Source organism: Thermobia domestica, chromosome 2 (genome assembly GCF_964235325.1).
Source record: "Thermobia domestica chromosome 2, izTheDome1.hap1.1, whole genome shotgun sequence".
Lineage (NCBI taxonomy): Eukaryota > Metazoa > Arthropoda > Insecta > Zygentoma > Lepismatidae > Thermobia > Thermobia domestica.
The window spans coordinates 308,954,765-308,976,174 of NC_137455.1; the positions used below are offsets into that span (position 1 = coordinate 308,954,765).

Consider the following 21,410-nt stretch of genomic DNA (forward strand, 5'->3'; position numbering starts at 1 on the left):
AATCACCGTGCTTCTTCTTTCAATAACAAATCAAGTACCCGTATAATTCACCCGTAACTTTTGTAAAATGATTAAGAGGATTTTTAAAATATCAAATAAAATCTTTCAGTTATACGTCCAATGATTATGCCAGCTAGGCTAAAGGAGACGGTGCTGATGAGAAATGAATGCAATGGTGGAATGAATAAAATGGGAGGAAAAGGGAGAACCATGAGATAACGCACGTACACAGTGTTTGTATGGCGCAAATTGAACCAGGGACCCCAAGCACTAGAGGTGAACGCTCTACCACTGAGCCACCGCGGCCCCAAGAGGATGTTTACTTCAAAGATCACTTTAGAAATAAAAATATATTCGATATGTTTTCCTGTATTTGCTTGAAATGTAGCATTGTTAATGGTAATGTGGCTAAAACAGTTGTGGGTTAGTTTGTAAGCTAAATGCAACAAGTGTGCAGTAAAGAAATCAATGTTTTCGTAACGTTTATTTCAACCTGCGTTGCATTTTCTGATCTTTATGCGACTTCTTGAGCAGTTACTTGTCTTCATTCTTGAAAACAAAATATAATTTCCTTTCAAAATATGCGCTTGCGCAAGGTGGAATCGATACTGATCAGATTATTGTCCACGCGTAAAATCTCCGATATTTGCAAGCAATGTTTGCTGTAAAAACAAAGAAAGGAAGAAAAAAACTACAAAGTATTCTGTTCTCATAATTTTATCGCGAGAAACTGGAATATAACTTACAATCTATTCTAAAAAAGATAACTTACTTTTTTCTACTAAAGAAGCAATAGCGCAAGTGGAAGTTTTTTCTTAAAAAGTAATTTTAAAAGGAAGCCTACAGGTGGCTCTGATTGGAACAGCGACGCGGTGAAATGACACTCACATAAACTTCGTTGAGACATTGGGCATAGTGGGACCGTTGCGCTGCTACAGGTTTCACGTAAGTAGCGGACGTTCTCGCTTCTATTCTGTTTCTCTCTTTCCTTTTCTTTTTTTTAGTTGAAGCTTTCATTTCTGACTAAGCTACTTGTTATCCTCGCTGAAAAAATAAAATGTAGACTTTTACCGTTATGATATTTTCTTTTTCTTTCGACGTATCCGTAGGTTTTTCATTTGCATTTCAAATGTTAGTGAGAAAGTTCTTATAATTTTTTCTATCCGCAAGGGTAGAAATAAAGAACACTGTGATATACCTAAACTAAAAGTCACTGTGATATAGCTAGCGAAAGGCTGGGCAGCTTATAAATTTAGCTATGTACGATAAGCGCACCAGCTTCTACCTGTTTTATTTGCAGTCTTGTAGACCGGAGTTTGCTTTGTGTTGATTCACTAATTGCGTCAGAATGAAAGGTTAATACTGGATAATCTGTGCGTCCACCAGGAATCGAATCATGAACTACACAAATCAAAAGTATGCGCGCTACCGTTCGATTACATGGGAGAACAAAGAAGTTGTTTGTTACCATTCAGCAAATTTGCATGGTCATTAACTATTAAAGTTATGGGGGGGGAGGGGCACGGTTCCTCAGTGGTACAGCCTTCACCTCTAGTGCTAAGGGTATTTGGTTCAATCCGAGACCGTGTGAGTTTGTGACGGTCAACATTCTCTCGACATTCTTCTACATTCTCATTCTTCATAATCATTCACTTTCAATAAATTATTCATTTTCTTTAACTTAAAGAGTACATAGTGGGACGTAAAATTTAGATTTCTTTTCATTTAATTTCGTTTCATAAAAGTTATATTGTCATTTTTTTCTCCCAAAAGATTTCATGTCTAAAATTTTCAGATATATGTTTCGTGTGGGAACCTCGAATTCTATTTGCAGTGGAAATACATTTGCTGTTCGGAATCAAGTTTAACAGGAGATTTAGAGATGCAAGGGCTACTGAAAAAATCCGGCTTTTTTGGCAGAAAAAACACTAAGTTTTTCCACTGCTCTTTTGTTTCGGATTAAAAATAACTTTAGTGGAGATATAACATTGAGTTTCAATTTTAAAACTCTATCTACAATAGCGGTTTATAGTTTTACTATTGTATGCTGCTCATATTAGATTCCAATAAAATATCTGAAGCTCAGGAGAAGTGTTCTCCGAACAGAGAACAAAATATAAGCGAAAATTTACACCAATACAAAAATGGTTTTGTATTTTTTTATGGGGGGAGGGGGATGATACTTTCTTTGTCTACCAGTTTGAATGTAAGCAAACTGTAAAATACGTATACCAAGACACAACTTTCAGGTACATAAGATGGTTAGGCAACTAAAATGACACATGGGATATGATGGGTTTTATAACTTGCAGTTACTGGCAAACGATGCAATACCAGCTTGAAAACCTAGCAAAATAGTCATTCTAAGACTTAACACAGGACTCACAATTACTGCAGTTGTAAATGCACTTTCTCAGTTGTAGAATCCCCTAGAAGCGGGAAAAATTGCCTTAAATAAGAAGCCAAGAAAGTTAAAACTTTTTGCTTCTTTGCATACACATTGAAGTGTTTTTTTTTAAATAAAAAAAAACGTCCATATAAGCTGCATGTTTTGCATATTTACTGGAGATGCTTGACTCATACTAGATCTAAACTGAAAACGGAAGTAAAACTATTTTATAGAGCTAAAGTTACGTTTGTTCTTGGAGGAACCGAAAGGGTGGAAACTTACATGCTTCAATTCAACACGACACATGCATTATATTTTGATGTAGAATTTGTTTGATATAAATAAGAAAATTATTGATATGCAACTAGGTCGAATTTGACTTAAATGAAATTCATAGTTGAGCTGAACGAGTGTATAACAGTGAACAAATACGGTACATTTGTTACAGGTTAATACTATATGCAGCATATGTATCTCGATTTTTATAGATCCACTAAAATAATTCTAACAGTTTCACTGCAATCAATGGAGCAGTCTTACAGCTCCAAAACAGAAGTATATGTGGAATAATAAAATTCACCGTCTGTCGCAATGTTCAATCTATGACACAATTTTTCGATAGTGATTTTCTCAAGAACATTGCTAATAACCAATTACTTCATCCTAAAACCTAGCCACTGGTAGTCACTATTATCTTACAACATTTGGTGGGTATGAGTACAGCTGGTCTTTAGTTATAAGTGAAAATACTTTTTGAATTCAAAATTGCATAAAATTGTACATTTCTTTCTGTCTAAAATGTATTTCACGATTTTTTCGTTTTTTTGTGTGCCAAAATAAGAGCGGTGATTTAATGGCCCATACTGTTTATATCTAATTAGCTCTAGGTTTTCGTTCTTTGTGCGCCAGTCTTAATTCAGACCCGGGATAAAAAGTAAGATAGACAAATGACTTTCTTTCCATTGCCTGGGTATTTATCCTCTGATTTATGTAAGTAAGCCCGCAGAACTAAGAAGTAATTTGGGTTGCATATATGCAAGGCATTCTTAGAAATAACCAGAGAAGAAAATGCATAACTTTTGACCTTCTCGACTTCTTCTTCAAGGTGAAAATCTAGAAAATGGAAATGAAATGAAATATTTAAGTTTTACGTCCCACGGTAGGCTAAAGGAGACGGCGATGATGAGAGATGAGTAAAATGGTGGAATGAAGAAAGTGGGAGGAAACGGGAGAACCCCGAGAAAACCCATGTGCACGGTGTTTGTCCACCATAAAGTTCACACGGCGCGAGCTGGGATCGAACCAGGGACCCCAAGCATTGGAGGTGAACGCTCTACCACAGCCACCGCGCCCCCATCTAGAAAATGGATTTGCACGAGATTCGACCTGGTAAAGATGTATTTGTTTGCCACATTTAGTGAGTCTAGGTGGCTCAGTCTATTAGAAATTCTGTCCATACACAAACACACACACACACACACACACACACACATATATATATATATATATATATATATATATATATATATATATGTTTTTCTTATATGTAGAAGTAGAGGTAAAAGTGGATCTGAAAAGGTAAGGGGATGGTATATAACGGCATGATATCACGCCGTCCCCCTGCCTACCTTTGCCCATTGTAATTTTTTTGAAACTGGGGGACGACATACATACTTTTTGGAGATAGGGGACGACGTAGAAGTATAGTTTTACAAGCAGTATGTGTGACAGTGTAAAGCGTGCGTGAGTCATTGTTAAAACTCTATGTCACCGTTACAAGGAGACAGATACACTCTGCTACTTAGCGATGTATTCTCTCTCTCTCTCTCTCTCTCTCTCTCTCTATATATATATATATATATATATATATATAGAGAGAGAGAGAGAGAGAGAGAGAGAAATATATATATATATATAGTAGACCTGCTCTAGTTCAATTAAGATTTGACAACGAACGATGTGCCTTATAAACATTCGTTTTCTCGATTTTCAAAAACTACACATGAGAATTGAATGTTATGCATTCTACTTTGTTTAGCTCGATGTGATTTATCTCTCTTCTTTAGATGATGTTAAACAGAAATTAAATTTTATTTATTAATGGTAATTTATGCTGTATATCATCAACCGTACAATATTTGTGGTTTTGATAGTGTTGTAACTTGAAGACCTTATTGGAGGCATATTTCAATATAAAGTTCACTTCAATAAATGGCGTGATTCTCGTACAAAATTAATTTTAGAAAAAATGGTCATCTCCGAAACTACCCCTCAGATTTTATTTAACCAGTAGCATAACTAAAGACTCGTGTGTTCCTGATCGAAAATGTTAAACTTCGCACCCCACTCTTGGCTGCACCATTGAGAATTTATATGCTATATCATGCATACATTCATAGCGCGGTTACTTTATTAATATTATTTTGACATTCAAAACTATCGTATGTTATCGACTAAGACAAAACTGGAAAGGAGATCTAGTCGTTGTTTGAGAAGCTAGAGTAAAGAGCTTCCTTATATGGGTCACACTCCCCTCATTGTGGGGTTTGTACCATAGTATTCTAAAATTTATTGCTATTTTATGAATTTCTACAAATAATTTATTCTCAAAATTGCCTATAATATCCATTCTTCGTATTAGTAGAATAGGTTTACAGAAAACATCTGAACTGTATAGTTGAACCCCTTTTTCTGCCTTAGGATGGCATTGAACTGAAATGAAATGATAAAAGCCCAGCTCGACCTAAGCGTTAACCATGTTCATAAATTCCTTTTTATCGTTCCAGTTGTGATTCTTTATGAAAAACTTAAATTTTGTTTGTCCTCTTAGAATATGCAGTTTACTTTAAGTGTCGTGATAAAAAGCGATGTCGTATCCAATTACTAACAATGTTGAAAACACCATTTCAAATGGAGACATGGTGTGGACTTCTATCGAGGGCGAACATGTAAATAAACTAATAAACATTCAACTTTGTATATAATATTAGCTGAAATGCCATTCTTCGCACGGGAAAAATAGATTTATGAAAAATATTTGATTCGTTTTTCCTCCTCCTGGATACATATTTGAATGAAAGTTGAATGATAAAAGCCCATAAAGTACTTTATTTTAGGAATAAATTTTAAACTCCTTTATTCTCTTAGGATAGACTCTTTAATCAAGCTAGTCTACCAAAGTGTTTCTGTTAATTAAAGTTAAAATAGATTTAGTTTCGGTGAATTAACATTAAACTGATATTAAACTTGTCGAATATGATAAGATAAATGAAGACAAGAAAAGGAGTGTTTTAATGAGTATTTAATTAGGCTAACTATGAATTTGAATACAAACTATTACTATCGATAACATAGGAAATTAATGAAGTTTTATGTATCTTTTAAATAGTAAGTACCAAGAACTAATACAATTTATAGAATTCAGTTATTGTCATTTTACAATAGTGGTGCACATGCAAATTTGTATTTATAGAATTCTGAAATTAAATAAGGAATTTTTATCTATCAGCGGATCTATCTATGGGCTATGTATCAGCTGATCAGGAATTTATATATTTATACCTATCCAGACCTCAGCATTCTGGAACTTCTTGTTTCTAAGTTTTTAGCATAACAATGTAAAACTGATGTAACACTACAATATAACGGGAGCTGATCTCTGAATGCTTATTGTCTATATGCTCGTTGAAAGCTTCTAAGTCCTTCCGATGATAATGCTAACTGAGAGATCGGCTGATCGTCTCCATAGTACTAGAACCAAGACTAAAGGAGATCAGGTGTACTAAGTAAGATCAACTGATCCTTTGTTTACGCCGAAGATAATTTAGATATACACACATCGGTTTAAGATTTTCATCTGTTTTTCTTCCTATTTCCATGTTTGGTTTTGATACTTTCACTTTCTGATTTCTGGAAAATGAGTTTGGCTGTTTTTCTTCTAGATAAAAAAAATATTACATGTACAAAAAATATACATAGTTTTTTTTTCGTGAAGAAATCCCAAAGAGCAGTCAACGTAGCAAAAAATTATAGATACTTTCTTCTTACCACTTTGAAACGAAAAGCAGACATTTTGTCAAGTCATATAGCTAAATAGAATCAATGGAGTAACAGTAAATAAATCAACGATCTAGGTATCGGAAATGACAGAGTATTGAAATTTGGAAATCATATAATTAATACAGTACAAGGGTCGGGAAAAGTTATGGGTTTTATAGTTAATCAATATCTGATTTTTAAAAAAATGGTGATTCATATGCTTATTTATCTAAGACACTTGTCAGATCTAAACTACATAGAATTTGATTAAGTCATATGGGACAGGTTCTCTAATACACTAAGAAACACAATAGAAGCTGTTCAGAAATTTTTGGTAGACTACTTTTATTATAAAATGAAGTTCTCATAATTACGAATCTTCGGTAAGTTATTGGGAACTCTAAACTCTATTTGAAAGAAGGAAATTTTATTAAAAAGTCGTTTATCCAAATAGTTTTACACAACAAATACTTGTACTGTAGGAAATATTATTTACAAATTCTAAAGAGTACTAAAAGAAAATGTAAAGAGTAGTAAATTATAGAATAAGAAATCGATTGATATTGGTGCCCTTAAATTCAAAATCTGAAATCTTAAGAAAAGTTACAAAAATCACATAACTTAAAGTAAGCATATGAAAACATCTAAAACCACAATTCGCAACGTGTTAGTCACACAGAGTAACTAATCGTATTGAACCTATGACAAGTAATTATATGCTAATTTTTGATATTGTCATATCTATCTCCACTATATTTTAATCAATGTGATAGTAAATTGATGTATTTTTAGCTTGATGGGCATCAGAAATTTAAGGAGTTCGACTATTTTCTTTTAACGAAACTGTAATTACGTTGTTTCTTGAGAATAGTATTCTACAATATGGACTATTTTTGCTTGATTCTTGATTTAAAAATTATTTTGAATTAAAGAAATTTATAAAGGGCTCTCATAAAGAACAAACTTATAAAATGCCCGCCATTTCTGTTCTACTAAGTTGGCAGCACTGGAGCGCCGAATAGCGCATGATCGTCATTTATTTCTGTACGGGTCGGAATGGAGCGCTTCACGAAGGAACCGCGTGTTGTCATAGTGAAAACTTCAGACACGTGATGGGTGTTGTGCAGACTGTTCGCAAACTTCGTGGTCTATGTAAGGTGGATCACTAGGTGTTTTCGGTGCTATGCTAAACGTTGCTTGAGTAGTGTGGCGTTGCCAGATAGTGCCGAGTGTTTACTGATGCCAGATAATAAAGGAAGTAATCATGGAATTCTGCTTGGATACTTACTGGTGAAATTAGTTTTCGACCCTTGCCGCAATTCAGAGGTAAGTTCCGCTTCTCGAACTGCAACGCTAGAATCAAGTAAATTTCTTATTGTGACTATCACAGTAAACGTACAAAATTGTCAACAATGCATTATGGCGTTCTGCGCAAATTTCTTCTGAAAATTTATTTCCTTAAATGTCGATTAATATTTAAATAAAATGTGAAACATAACATGAAAAACTGCCAAACAAATTATCTATTTCGTAATAAGATTGTTACTTTAAAACACTTTACATATACAAATAAACATTTCATAAAACTGAGCAGTTCAAGTAAGATCTAACAGCAAATGCCATCTTGTGTGCTCATTGTAAAACGAATCAAATAATTTCTTTTATTTGTTACCCTTTTCGATATCAGACGACACAAACAAATGAATCAGTGTCTTGTGTTGTAGCTGAAACATAACTCTGTCTTATAGTAACACCGTAATGCACAGAATAAGTCGACTGTGATGAGAATGATTGTTAAATTTGATAAAACCGTTTCGGTTGTGGACATCAAACCCTCGGGGCGTCCTCGTGTTAGTCGTTCTGCAGAAAACATCGGCATCGCGAGTGATAATGCTGCTGTTTCGTCGTGAACACGTGTAGAAAACAAGTGACGAACATGTGCTATTCGGTGCCTCATGACTACTAACCACAAAGACAGTAGACGAAGATCGTGTAACGTTCAGTGTTGTCAACTCACTAGAACAGATATGGCGGGCATTTCATAAGTTGAGTTTTTTATGGGACACCCTTTATATTTTAATATTTCTTCAAGAACTCTAACCTGTTCAATTGACAAATTATTATTATTATTATTATTATTATTATTATTATTATTATTATTATTATTATTATTACAAGTAGTAACTGTGTCATTGTTAGAAGAAATCAAACAACATATACAATCTTCTACTTAATAGTATATTAGTGAATACTATTCATATTCAGTACAAATATAAATAAACTCTGGTAAAGTCAGTAAAGAAGATAACGCCAAGCTAAATTCTAATGAACTTTCTGCAGTAAAAAAATCTACAATATCTTTTTTATCATCGGCAAGCAGCAATGCTTTGTTGCTATACGGGTAGCATACAGTCTAGGTAATGCCATAGATTTCAAATGAGAATTTAGGATTTAGGATTTTAGATTTGTGGGCTCTCGGCATCTAAGGCCATTTAGCCCATTACGATTTGAGGGATGACGTCCCTCGGCGAGCACACTATCCGGCTAAAGGGAAGGAAGAAAGGGTTGGGGAAGGTAGGAAGCGGCCTGGGACCTATAAGTTAGGTACCACCCCGGCATTTGCCTGGTGTGAATGAGGAAAACCCAGGAAAACCTCATTCAGGGTGGCTGGCCTGAAAAAGCGTTTTACAATTTTCGACCGAGTGCCCCCACCGGGAATCGAACCCGGGACCGCTCGCACCGAAGGCGAAAGCGTTAGAGACTACACTACGCGGGCCACAGATTTCAAATGATACCAAACGCCATAACCTGTGACGATGTTAACGGGCTGAATTCATTAACAAGCTCGAATGAGATAACCGCTTCTACCTCTCCCTTGCAATCTATATTAAAAAAAAAATCACTTTCATTCAAGAGTTATCGTGTGGAGTAACGGACGGACGGATGAACATAATAACATTACATTCCCGTAAGGCCTTTATTAAATAATCTATTCTGGTGGACTAAAATCTATCAACTGTATGAGATTCAAAATGAACGTCGTCCTTGATTTCCTTGAAAACTGAGTATCAGAATTCAATCTTAACCATGTCATTTTCTTTAGCTCGATCTTATGTCTCGATTGAACTATTTGTATGTATTATATTTGGACAATGTATTAATTAAACGAAATTAGAATGTAAGAGTCAATCCTAGAAATCATAAGTTATTTTAGGTTATGGGGCATCTCAACGAGGGGACGGGCTCCTGGAACAGATTTATTAATTTTATATATATATATATATATATAATTAAAGCTAAACGAGACTTTTTTCATGTATTCGGCAGTCTATAGCTCCGAAATGACGGATTTTTGCACCGAGGTTGGTCTATACTTTTTGTCTTATCTCAGTGTCAGAAATCACCTCCCAAACGTTGTCGGTGTTGTTTTGGAACATTGTGTATATGTGAATCAGTAATAAGAAAGAAGAAGAGTAATGTAAAGTATATTGTCAAAATGTAAAATGAACAATTTAAAGTTCATGTGGAAACTATAAAACACAATAAGGAAAACTGTGATTTCTTTGAACTAGGTCAGCCAATAAACGAAATTGTTCCTTACGTCTTATTCTTTCCACCACGGCCTGTTAGATTGCCTCGTGTTTTGTTTTCCAATAAACGGTCCTTTCCCAGGAGTTCAACACACAATCTTCCATTTTATCGAATCCTTTCTTCGCTTATTTTAAGTAAATATATGTTCGTTATTGTGCAGTCCAAATCATTTTATCACATCTGTACTGACTTTTATGGAACATTCACACATATAAACTACAATTTATTGCGTCAAACGAAAGAAGATTTCAGGAAAACAATAAATATAGAAGAGACTCAGATGTTCATTTATAAAGCTCTTTTGACAGTTTCAATACGCAGTCGAACTCTAGCGAATGTTACCAAATAATACAGTTAACAGAGGTCTTCACTATATGAAGACGGAACGGATATGCATTTCTGTTTGAAATTTATATGTACGAATTCATCGATTGCAAGATTTTTTGTGACTAAGCTCACGCTTCTTAACCACTCTACAAAAAAAATATAATGAAATGAAACCTTTAATTTAACGCTCCATATATATTTAAACTTCCAAAATATGCTATATAGAAGTATGGGAAAGATACTCTGTTTTATTTCTTCCTAAAATATTATTTATGCTCTGTGTATGCAAGCATACATTGTTAACTAGCAGAATTTACCTCTTTTTATTTATTTTCTTAACTGTGACGCAGAAACTGTTATAATTCTTAACAATGAGTATTTGTAATTATATATCTAATTTAATTGTAGATCCATTCAGTCTATTTATCACGAAATGTTTGCCATCTAGAAAATACTAATCGCATCCGCTCTGGACACCCACTATGAACTCAGGCACTACTGACCTGAGAACCCTCTCCTGGGTTTTCGCGCCACTGTCACACATCAGGCGGAGTGTGAACTATAAGCTATTGTCACATATAGGGCTACTATCACTTCTCCCTCCCGGTGTTAATATTCCTAATGTTCAGTAATATATGTACACAGGGTATCTTGGTGAGAATGTAATAAATTTTTGACGCGTGGTAGTTCATGTCAAATGAAAACGTTTCTATTTTTAAATCCATAAGTGGCGATGCCATAGTCCAATTTTCCTAATTAATGGTCCGTGGATCTTCAGAGGTCGGTAAAACAAATTTTGAGGGTCTGTGGCATTATTCACATCTCATAATTTATAACAGACATAAATGTCATGGACTCTTATATGTGTAAACTGTGTATGTTGTATGTTTATAACGTAAGTAAATGTTTTGTAATTTAATTGTTGTTAGTATCGCTATCTACTTCTCAACTACAACTACTATGCAAATATCACAATTTAGAAGTACGGGGTTCTTTGTCTTAAAAAAAAAAAAAAAAAAAAAAACGCCACCCTAAAGTTATTTGGAGCCACTGCTATAGTTGTTTGGTGGCATCAATCCCTTATTTCATTTCTAGCAAAGCGCCCGAAATGTCAGGCAACCCACAGTACATAGCACCATTGCTGGTTGCCTAACAGTGCTTGTTACATAGCTAGTTTTTTCTTTCTTTTTTTTAAGGCTGAAAAATCCTACATTTTAGTTCATGGATGGAAATGAATCAAATAAACTCTGATGAAGACAGTAAAGAGGATCACGCAGATGTACACTTATGAGTGAATGTGCTTACATTCATAAGTATTAAGAACATCTAAATATTTTCGCATAGATGTTTAACGTTATGCAACCCGTTACTCTTAAATGATTTGAGGTTTGCATAATAACATTATGTGAAATTTACATTTATGAATGAATGAGACATGCACATGCACCGTTAAAGTCACCATTACCCACGTAAATGTTAATATCTTGAGTCTATTAGCGATCTCCGCTAAATAATCTATTTATCTAGGAATAAAGGATGTCTAGGAATCTATTACACAAACTTAAAATGTCACTTTTGTTCAAAACTTTTCGTATGAGGTAACAGACGCACGTACCACCTTTACAATCTTATAAGGCTAAGTAACGTGATCATATTAAATATGAATATCCTTTGTCCAACTGACAATATTTCTTTCAAGAAGCTAGAAACTAAAATTCAATTCGTACGGTCGTGGATATGACATTTGGAACAGAGATGGATGGCCCAATTTCTTTGAACAAGAGTAAACATTCGCTTTACCTATTGGTTAGATGTAAGAAGGAGTTATTCACACCATGTTGTAGGCAAACAATCGAATGGCATGCGTCTATTGACCTATTCGTTTGAGTACTCAAAATGGAGCGCTTCACACGTGCACAAGTTGCAAAAATGCAATTTTGTTTATAGCAAAATGAATAAACTTAGCATAGAAGCAGGACGTATTTATTGTTTCAATATTCTGAACAGACATTATCTGGGATACACTTGGACTCAGCAATGAAGATGCAAAACAATAGGTGTGAACAATTTATTTTGGTACAATTTTATTTTGATAAGTTTCGCTTTTGGACTGTCAGATCCAAGATAGAGGTTTAACGGGACGCAACGAAAACACATGGTTGTTGCCTTTTGTAACCTATAGCTAACAAAATCTAAAACATTTCAATGTGGGTTATCTTTTACATCAGCAAGAGCTTTTTTTTTAATTTCTAAATAAGATGTTTTTAAAGCTTTTTGCATGTGATTACAAGCTTTGCAAAGAATATATCCTGAAAGCTTCAGTCTGCTATTATAAATATCTATAAAGGTAACCAAGAAAGTTCTGTCGCTTTTTCACCCACCACCTTCGAACATCGGTATGTCACCTAAGACGCACCTGGAAGATTAAAAATAGTTTCTATCAGCTCGACGTCTTTCTGCCAATGTTCTGGAAGGTCATGGATTCCATCACGTTAGAACGTGATGGACCGTGAAGCGAAGATATCAAGTACATTTTGCACTTCTATTGGGGATTTCAGATGACGTCCTCTAAGGTGATCATCTAAGGAATGGAACAGGTGATAATCGGACGGTGCAGTGTCCAGGAAGTATGGTTTCCCATCCAGGCGTACAATGGTGTCCCGGGTCACCTAGCCACGTGCGGCTTAGCGTTTTCCTGTAACAGGAGGACCCCTTTGCGATTCAGAAGTGCTAGCTTCAAAGTTTTGAGTCTGTCTTGAACACGGCTAAACTGCTGATAGTACATAGTATCATTGATGCTCTGACCATCTGGTAGCAGTTCCTGATGCATGATGCCGCGAGCAGTCCACCAAACACACAGGAGGACCTTCTTCTGGTGCAGTGCTGATTTCGGCTGATTTGGAACCGGTTCATGGGATGCTAACCAATGATGATGGCGCCGTGGAGCTTTGTACAGGACCCAATTCTCATCACATGTCAACACCCTGTCCAAATGTGGTTCCTTTCTCAAGCGAGACAGCAAAGAAACACGAGTGTTTGCTCACGTTGTCTTCTGGCCCGGAGTCAAATCATGCGGTTCCCATCGACTCAACTTGTAGTGCTTCCCAAGTTGATGGAGGTGCTGCCGAATGGTTTCTCCACTCACACTTAATTGTAGTCCCAGTTCCTCTCATGTCTGGCCACTATTAGCCTCAATTGCTGCCTGAAGATCTTCATTTTGTATATGTATTGGTCTTCCGGCACGTGGTGCGTCTTCGAGTGTTTCGTCATCATCCTTGAACTTGTTAAACCACCACTGCACTGTCAGCGTAGTCACGACACTCTCATGAAAGGTATGACATATCTTCCGCCTCGCTTTAGTGGCGTTTGACCCCAGTTTGAACTCATACAGCATACACACCCTTATGACGCTCTGTGGAGGTCCCAGCGTTGCTACAGTCCTAGCTCTGGAGTAGTGCTCTCAAAGGGGTCGGATTGACCTGACCCGACCCGTGACCCGACTCGTTCCGACTAGGGTCGAGTCGGGTCAACTCGGGTTGGGTTGTCGGGTCGGGTCATTCGGGTCAGCTCGGGTCGGGTTATTGGGTCAAGCTACTCGGGTCGGGTTGTCGGGCGGGTCATTCGGTCAGCTCGGGTCGGGTTATTCGGGTCGGGTTGTCGGGTCGTTTCAATCGGGTCAGCTCGGGTCGGGTTGTCGGGCCAGGTCAATCGGATCGGATCACGGGTCGGGTCGGGTTGGTCTTCAACCCGACCCGACCCGTTGAGAGCACTATATACTACCTTCTAGTACTTCCTTCATGATAGAGTTTGTTCTTAGCCAATGTCCCAACCAGTTTCTCTTTCTCTTCTTAATAATATCTAAAATTGTTCTTTTCTCCCCTACCATTTCTAACACCCTCTCATTCGTTTTCCATTCGACCAAGCTAATTTGCTCCATTCGTCTCCATACCCACATCTCGAAAGCTTCGTTTCGTTTCTCATCATTTCTGAGAAATGTCCATGTTTCTGACCCATACAGTACAATACTTCACACTAAGCAATTTATGAATCTTTTTGTCAACTCTTTATTCAAGGACCAACAAAATAGTATTTTCTTCCTCCTAAAGGCTTCCGTTATTATAAACAGGTTACATATTTATTATGCTGAGCCCCTAAATTCAAGCTCAAGAGTCAGCCAGAGGGTTCATGAGTCAGCTTTTATTTTCATACCTTTCACGAAGTTTACTGACACTCAGAAAACCATTGTTTAGTTATATAAATTTGTATTTATGTCCTAATTGAGCAAGTGACAGGGTAAAGTCAGCTGCTACACAATACAGGTACTAATGCACTTTTGTTCATGATAGTACATTTCCTTCCCATGGATAGGTCCGAACAGAGATGCTTCACACTTACAAGGGAAGAGAGGGAGATTATATATCAAAGTGGAAGATGGCTTTTACACCAAGCGAAAGAACTAATGACGCCGATTACAAAACTGTAATAAAAAAAAATTCCGAATGCATATAGTGTGTGAGTTATATGAATATACAGGGTGTCCAGAAAATCCGTTTCCACCTCTAGAATCGCAAACGCTGAGACAGATACCAAAACAGGAAAACACGTATTTGATCATTTTAAAAGGACAACGTATCAAAGCAAAAGGTGTTGTCCCAGGGCCAGCCGCAGGGTCCCAGGCGGGGTCCAACTCAAAAATTGCAAATGGTAAGGGGGTCAAGTAACACATCGTTGGAAACGCATTGAGAAATGAAAGAAGACGGAACAGACCTTGACTCTGTAAAATTACGCTGTGCAAAATGGAGGCTGGTCAAAATGTCAGAAAAAACGTCATTGTAAAGTTTATGGCCACCCCAGAAAACCTGAAACAGTGAGACAGACGTCAAAACAGGAAAATACATGTATCATCCTTTCAAAGGTACAATGATTGAAAGTAAAAATATTTGTCTCAGGGTCCTCCACAGGGTGCCACGAAGTCGTACTCATAAGTTTTAAATGGCAAGGGGGATCAAGTAGCATATCATTGGAAAGCTGTTGTTAAAAGAAAGTAGATGAAATAAGTCTGGACGCTCTACGATAACACTCTTTCTTTTTAGTTCTTTCTGTAGTCGGACTTCAGTTTGTTTTCTCTTTAATTCTTGTACTCAACGGAAATAAAAGAAATGCCCTTACTGTGAGATTCTGCTCTTTGGGCCCAGTAATGTATAAATGAATAAACAAAGAAATATAATCAAATAAAAGAAAATTAAGAAATAAAGAAAAGGAAAGAAATAACATTTAACGTCTTTGAGCATAAAACTGACTGGCTAACATATAGTGTACAATAGTGGTACTCTCATACTCGTTGTCTGGATTATCAAATATAAAATGATTAAAAAAAAAAAAAAAAATCTTGTACCTGGAACTGCGAATACGTGCAAATGTCTCACAATGACAACAAATGCAGCTTGCAAAATGGAAAGCGAATGCGCTTAGAGAATCGAAATAAGGATGTACATTTTGACCGGTCGCCAGTTTGCACAGCTAAATTTTAGAGGGTCCTGACTTGTTTCATCTTCTTTCATTTCGCAACAGTTTTCAACGGTATGCTACTTGACCTACATTGCCATTTGAAAATATTGAGTACGACCCCCTCTGTTACTCTGTGGAAGACCCGGGAAAAATATTTTTAATTTCAATCACTGTACTTTTGAAATGATGACACACTATTTTCCTGTTTTGACATCTGTCTCACCGTGTCAGAATTATAGAGGTGGCCATAGACTTTACAATGACGTTTTCGCTGACATTTTGACCAGCCGCCATTTTGCACAGAGTAATTTTAAAGAGTTGAGACTTGTTCCGTCTTCTTTCATTTCTCAACACGTTTCTAGCGATATGATACTTGACTCCCTTATCATTTGCAATTTTTGAGTTGGACACCGCCTGGAACCCTGCGGGTGGCCCTGGAACACTTTTTGCTTTGATACGTTGTACTTTTAAAATGGTCAAATACGTGTTTTCCTGTTTTGGCATCTGGCTCACCGTTTGCGATTCTAGGGGTGGAAACGGATTTTCTGGACACCCTGTATATTCATATAACTCGCACAGAATATTCATTTGGAAAAATTTTATTACAGTTTCCTAATAGGCGTCATTAGTTCTTTCGCTTGGTGTATAAGCTATCTTCCACTTCGATATATAATCTCCCTCTCTTCCCTTGTTAGAGCTATATCAGGGAATTTTTCGGGATGCCGGTTTTTTACTATCCAGAGATGGCAACTCTAGCAGCATTCCGTCTTTTGGCGTTCAGATATCGTATTACTGGTCTCACTTGGCATTTGGCGGATTTTTGTATTACGTCAGCCATTTCACTTCATTAATACTCGCACGTACGCAACACCACTCGGACGATTCTGTCTCTGTTGCAAACACAGAATACTAGGACACGCTCCTGCACATTATCAACCTCATCAGTGTAGCCAACCTCGTAAAAATATCATCCCTCTTTTTTCGTATACACCCCCGTACATGCACGTGTACGAAATTACGTTGACATTGGACCATTTCTTTCGGATGCTTAACTTCTTTTTGTCACTCATTGTATTATTAATATTATCATTAAAGAAGAACTGAGAATTCGAAGCTGCAACTGAAATCACAGAAAGATTCGGACATAAAACGCATATAACTAACGAGGTGAAAGAAGGGAGAACATGTATGCACCAGGTAAACAAAATTGGGAACCACTACTATGGATGAAATTAAGAAGAAAATCAGGACTAACTTACAAAACGAGATGAGACGAGACTGGTTTTGCGGGAATCGAGACGAGACGAGGAAGAATTCGCGAATCGATACGAAACAAGAATAGACGAAAATTACAAGACGAGACGACCTTGTTTCTCATCTCGTCTCGTCGTCAATAATACTTAGAAAGTTCCAAAATGAATGGCTTACTCTTGGTATGGGTTGGCTTTCCTATTGAGGGCCGCAGTGGCTCAGTGGTATAGCGCTCACCTCTGATGCATGGGGTCCCGGGTTCAAACCCTAGTCCCACCAAGTGAACTTTGTGGTGGACAAACACCGTGTGCGTGGGTTTCCTTGGGGTTCTCCTGTTTCCTCCCACTTTCTTCATTTCACCATTTCATTCATTTCTCATCATCACCGTCTCCTTTATCCTAGCCGGCATATCCGTGGGACATAAAACTCAAAAATTTCGTTTCAATTTATTCTACAAAGATTAAACTTCATTATTTCTTATTGTTGTGTTCATTGCTCTAATTACTGGAAGTTTACTACGCAGTCGGCGTTCCATCAACCATGGATATAAATGTATTGTTGAACTTGCCCAATGGGGCGAAGAAAGAAGAGGAGTTGTGTGAGCGCATGCGAGAAAATAAAAAAAGTGGTTACAAGGTGATTTAAGCAAGCGATTTTGTTTATTTTAAGCACATCAAGTGTTTTGTATACAAGGAAAAGAGTGAATAAATAAAAAAAAACTTAACTGGATTTATTTACGGCCATAACTGTGGCCTCTACTTTTCAGTGGACGTTAGTGGTAGTGATACATAATGGACAGAGAAAACGACCCTGAAGACCTCCCTGGTTCATCAGGGTTAGGACAAAGGACTTTAAACCATCACCAGCAGCCGCCTGATGAACGTGGCCCAGAGCCAGACGTTCAATGTGCGCAGGAAGTTCCAAGCGAAGAAGTTTTACAGGAATTCGACTACACGTCGCTTTCACAATGTATTCTCCATACTGTACAAAATGTTCCAGTAACTCCTGGAGATATGGTCAACGTACTTGGAACAGTAGCTACATTGACAGGAGCAGATGCAGCAAGAGCTGTAGCCAATATCCAGGAGGGATTAGCTGGCCCTTCTGCCGTTATAAGTACAGTTGGGATGCTTGTGCTTTCAAGTGTGATGAATTTAGTTGAAGCGAGGACACGAACCTCTATTAACAATGCCAATGATGAGGATCCATTGTATGTCGGAATGGACATAGATTTAAATTCTTCTGATCAACTGGATGTATATTGGCCACAGATTAGAGAAGCATTTGAACGAAGGAGACGTGTTTTGTATGTTAACCCCGAAACGCCTAGAAATCTCCTGTTAGAAACAATATTTAATGGAGATCGATTTCACTGGGCGTCGATAGCTCTCGGAATTAGTGCTTTGATGTCATGCACTTCAGCTAGTGGAAGGAGTCTATGTTTTGGTGTGTGCAGTTTCCTAACATCTGTTGCCTGCAGTGAACATTTCAGAAACACCTATGAACCACTAGAAGACTATTCTGTGGCAGAGACTTCCGTAGATAGAGAAGTTGAAATAGGTGGTCAAATGGTTGTCAGGAATTACGCAGTTATAGAGAGGACCCATAAGAAGATTCCTAGAGTGGTTATTGCAGCCAGTGCAGTAATGTTGCGATCTTTTTTGTTTATAAAAGGACTATGGTTATGATCATTTTACTTTGTTAGAGAGGACTAACTTTTTAAGTGAAGTGGTTATACTCACAAAAGACTTCCTTGTTTATAGTGAAGCATTTCCGTTAAGGAAACTCCTATTTGTTTTCAAGTTTACATGCATATTAACGTATATATTAAATATAAACTTTGCAAACTTCTCTGAAGTAAAAATATATGAATTACTGTATGCATGCAGTGCAGCAGCTGAAATTACTGTATAATTTCGAATTTCGTTACAAGAAATCAATTCGTCTTAATTCAAGAGCACTTCGATGAACTCTTATCTAAATTAAAACTACGGGACCTATACCTGTATATTCTAAATACTCGTTGAAGGAAATGTGTTGATTATTACTGTAAATATTCATCGAAAGCAAACTAAATGTTATCAAACGCTTGTGAAGTTAATAGTTCAATAAAGGTTCAAAATGACGTATTTATGTTCAAACAACAAACACTGATAAATTTTGAGAAGTCTGCAATTTAATACTATCAGAATGGTATTACAATTATCTAGTTATTACTTTTATGATTTTTCATAGAATGCACAAATGTGAGTGCCCTAAAGTCACGTCGTCATGAACTGTACACTCGGTTTCTATTTTGCAATAATAATAATAATAATAATAATAATAATAATAATAATAATAATAATAATAATAATAATAATAATAATATAATTACTAGTCATCATCACTAAGGAAATAGATTTTGAGACGAAACTTGCGCAGAACCCCATAATGCGTTGTTGCCAAATTCGTACGTTTACTGTTTAGTCACAATAAGAAAATTCCTGGATTCTAGCATTGCAGTTCGAGAAGAGAAATAGCGGCAAGGATCGAAAAATAATTTCTCCAGTAAGTATCTAAGCCGAATTCCATGATTACTCCCTTTATTATCTGGCATCAGTAAACACTCGACACTATCTGACAATGCCGCATTATTCAAGCAGCGTTTAGCATAGCACCGAGAACACCTAGTGATCCACCTTAAGGCTTTGTGGTATTTATTACAACTAACTTGCAATTGTAAATAATACATCAAATGAAAGAGCAACTCAGTTTTGTATACACGAATGTGCATGCATTGTTTCCTCTGTCTACAGTTAGGAAGCGCTAGTAGCGAAGATGGTGTCTAGTGAACAGAAAGTTTTTGTGTTTTACATTTTGCAAACACTGAGTCTGTAGTTACAGTGCAACCGTCTGTGTGAAGAATTTTGAGGAAACACTTACAGCTGTATCCTTATCGTTTGCAGTTGCTAAAAGCTCTAAAGAGTACAGACTATGATCTTACGTGCCAACTTTGCAAATTAAGTGTTGCTGCACGACGGTGAAGAGTTTATGGATCGTATGGTCTTCGGTGATGAATCGACATTTCATTAAGTGGCGGTGTGAACACTGATAATGTTCGCATCTGGGGGTCAGAAAATCCCTACGGGATGGCTCAGTTGCAACGGGACTTCCCTAAATTGAATGTGTTTTATGCCATATTTCGGCGGAAAGTTTATGAACCTTTCTCACTTATCGACTCGATGTGTGTCGTATGATGAATGGTGCTCACATTGAACACTTGTAGCAAAAACTGTTTGAATTGCTCTTTCATTTAATGTATTATTATGAGGCGTTCACAAGCCAAACCGATTAACTCCATTTCCTGCTGCTTTCTAGGTTCTACATATTTTGACTTGGAAAAGATATATTCTTTTCAGAGGCAAAATCGATTAACTTCGTAGTGTAACAATTTGCCACTAGAATGCGTAAACGTTCTGATCACTCTCGTTTAAATACATTGTACTCAAGTTACTAAAATGCTCACTACTGAAAAATCTTGTTTGATGGAGTTAATCGGTTTGGCATCTGAACGGCTCATTTATAATTGTAAATTAAACGTAATAAATACTACAAAGTTTTAGAACAGCGATGCAGCTAGGCTAGTTGTCACCCGGGCAAGAAATCGACTTAGCGCCCCCTTTCTGACCAACCAAACCAAAATGCTCAACGAGTACACCTAATATTGGCATCACACGAGTAATTCTTCTATTCCATTTTTTCTGCAAGTGGTAAAGCTTGATTTCAAAATTGCAATATAATTTAATTTTTAGTATAAGATAAAACACCAAACTATCTAGTATTTCGTCGCTGCGCCTCGAAGAATCGCTATGTGTTAAAACCACAACTTTTCAGGAGAAGCAAAAAACATTTCGAGCTCTTAAAATTTTGCTAAATACACGGAAACTAGTGCTCTCAAACGGGTCGGGTCGGGTCAGGTCAACTCGGATCGGGTCAGTCGGGTCAGCTCGGGTCGGGTCAGTCGGGTCAGCTCGGGTTGGGTCAGTCGGGTCAGTTCACTTTGGTCAACTGAGTTTAGGTTGAGCGTAAACTCGGCTGGAGTCGAAAGCTGCTGTTTTTCACTAGCTGCCTGATTAAAAATAGCAATTTTATAGAAACCATAGATCTATTTTGAACACTTGCAGCTAGTGTTTACATGGTAAATGCTTACTTTTGTACTTGTGTGTACTTTAATTTTTAAATCTGGAAAATTGATTTTACCAATCGACTGTAATATTAATATCTACGCTAATATGGAGTCTGGATTTAGAACAAAACTAGAAGT

General features: G+C 36.8%; 1 protein-coding gene across 2 annotated transcripts in view; it reads left to right on the top strand.

Moving 5' to 3' along the window:
• Positions 1-900: 900 nt before the first annotated feature.
• Positions 901-21,410, top strand: part of lovit (loss of visual transmission) — a 125,427-nt gene continuing 104,917 nt past the window's right edge. For both annotated transcript variants that reach the window (XM_081748956.1, XM_081748957.1), the window contains exon 1: positions 901-945. The gene's annotated coding sequence lies outside the window, so the exon portion shown is untranslated. The remainder of the gene's footprint in view (positions 946-21,410) is intronic.